Here is a 2,891-nt window from a genome sequence, read left to right as displayed (position 1 = left end):
GCTCCCGCTGCCGCCCGGCTCCCGCTCCCGCTGCCGCCCGGCTCCCGGGCCCGCTGCTGCCCGGCTCCCGCTGCTGCCCGGCTCCCGCTCCCGCTGCTGCCCGGCTCCCGCTCCCGCTTCGTTCTACCGGTTTGGAATAAGGACGTGTGGTATATATTTACCAAATGATAAGTGAAAGTGAGCTGGAAAAAGTGTTGCCATCACAGATTCCAGAAGAAACAAGGAAACTTCAATGTTCTATCTCAACTACATCTTAGCCAAAAAAAATGCGGCTTCCTTTAAGCCTTGAAGCACGATTCCAGATACTGTCTTACCTTTTTCTTCCTATTTCCCACACAAGGTTAACAAAAATTGCATTGATTTATTGGCAAAAAAAAGAGGAATTAAGACCTGATATTTGGGGTACAAAAACCCAAGGACAGGTTTATCAAGTGGAAATTTCAAGTTGTTTTCTTCTTTTTAAAATATGATCAATGTGAGCACAAAAATAAACATTTATCAGGAACTGTTTAATTAGAAAAGGGTACCGCCATTTATCCCAGCCCTTTTCTGTACACAAAAGTCTTGGTGTTACCCATAGCCAGGGACAACTTCCTGCTTCGAATAAAGAAAATATTTGCAGTTTCCATTACATGACATTCATATTTTACTGCAATGCCTTGTTATTTGAAAAAAAACCAAAACTAAATAAAAAATTAAAACCCTAGACTGGGAAACATTATCTAATGTATATCAATGGAAGCTGTCCTTGTTATTCCTGCATTTTTATTAAACTGTTCCTTACACAGATGGTGAGACCAGAACTGAGTTCATGATGAATCCCAGAGCTGAGTTATGGTGCAAGAGCAAACAGCCAGGCACTGATTCCATTGCTAAGCAATCAATGCCATAAATTAACCTTTCTGCTCCTTGGTGTACTTATATTTATGACCATTTTATATGCTCTGAAAAGCAAGTCAGGCACTTGTATATATGGCAGTTTCCCCAGCAGAGAACTAATTAGAAACAGGTAATTTGTGTCCTAATTGGACAGGATACAGGTACACACAGGGCTGGTAAATGTGCCTTGCTCTACACAGCAGCCAAAGCAGAGGACTTAGGGAGAAGGCAGTTCAAGAAAAAAATTTCTGTGACCTTGCAATTACTAGAACTTCATGTTCTTCCTGTCTGCTTTGTTTTTAAGCTATTAGCATAATCTTTCGACTGAGTTAATGTGAAAAGTAAACACTCATTTAGAAAAATTTATTAAATACCTTAGGGTGTGTGGAGGGAACTAGATTTGAATGACAGCTTTATAAGAGGTGCATGCTAATTCCTGACAGCTCTCATTAGTTACTGATCCAGTACCATTAATACAGCCAGAACCACCAGGTGCAGACCAGGTTCCTGTATGCTTAACAAGCACTGAGAAAATGTTGTTCACATCCCCTAAATTAGAACCTGTTTGGGTGCCAAATCATTTGTCATTTTAAACCCCTGTTTGTTCAGCAGGCTGCATGGTGTCTAGGGGATAGACAGGTATCTTCCTCTGTTAATATCTGGTGACTGGTGAGTATCAGGCATTGTGTCTGTGTGCCCTTTGCAGAAAAATTCCATGACCCTTCAAAAACTTTTCTTGGGTTTTGAAAGGAAGCCATGAAATTCAAAAGGCTGCTGCTGCTGTGAGTAGTAAACAGGTCTTCTCTCTGCTTTAGCCACTGGTTTTATCCATCCTGGCAAATCTGATAGTACATTTTTCCCTAGCCAGCATGAAATTTAAAGTAAACAAACTCCCTTTGGTGTTGTATTATAAAGTGCATAGCACAATGCAGCAGTGCATACATTGAGGGGTAAAGCTGGTACAGTGATTAACTCCTGTACTAGTGTCACACAGAGGTCTCTTATGGACATACAGTTTTGTCCCATGTACAAAACTTAACCAGAGTGATGCTGCTGCACAAACAGTGGTTATCCTCCTTGTGGAATCCTGCCTTCTCCTTGCAAGAGGGAAAGGAAGAGCCTTGCTCTCCTCTCAGTTCTGCTTCAGCATCTTGTACCTCAAAGTCCCTCACCACTGCCTGTAGTTACCACCCACGTTTCTGCCTTGCTTCCCTGGGCATTATCACTATAACCATCCCTCTTCTCTTTTTATATTTTCAGCCTTCCTTGTATTTATTTGTTCAGTTATTGCATTAAACCAAATCTTGCCAGGTGTTGTTGCATTGCAGTGATTGAGAATACAAGGAGAGGTCCTGAAAGATGATAAATACTCATAGCAAAAACATCTGTTACCTCGTTAACATGATTTAAAACAAAAATCACAATAGGAAAGTGCTGCTTGAATTTAAGACACTAATGCTAGGGAATTCCTACTCTGGGTGATGTATTTTTCTTCAGTGTCTTCCTCTTTCAAGCAAAATGCTCTGTACCTGTCTGCATGTTCATCTCTGAAAAGCGTCTCTTCCTTAGCCCTTTTCCCAGCATGCAGGAGCACACTAAGAGAGGGATTAAGCTTGGACTTTCTCCTGTTAATCCAGCACTAATGCAATAGCTATTTATATTGCCAAAACCTCCCACATTTTATCTCCTGGACAGCTGGCATACCTTGAAACACTGACTGCTGTTCCCATCGCCCTCCCACTGGCAATGGCTGTGTTTGTGCTGGTGGCTGCTGGCTTCTGCCAGCACCCACCTGTACCTCCCACAGCACAGAGAACCAAAATGGGGCAGGACTTGGGACAGACCAAAGCACTAACAGAAAAAGAGAAAGAAGGGATTTTCACAGGAGTTGAGTTTGCTTCAGATCTACATTGTGCCCCACCAACCGCAGCTGTAGGACAAGTAGGAGAGTTTCCTGGAGTCTTGCTGATTTCTTGAAGTATTACCTTTGCTCACATTCTGTCTCATTTTCT

This window comes from Corvus kubaryi, unplaced genomic scaffold, assembly GCF_017639235.1.
Source record: "Corvus kubaryi isolate FWS band 111438036 unplaced genomic scaffold, C.kubaryi_AGA036_p1.0 66, whole genome shotgun sequence".
NCBI classification, from domain to species: domain Eukaryota; kingdom Metazoa; phylum Chordata; class Aves; order Passeriformes; family Corvidae; genus Corvus; species Corvus kubaryi.
The sequence above is the reverse complement of the archived record's forward strand: the minus strand, read 5'-3'. Positions refer to the sequence as shown.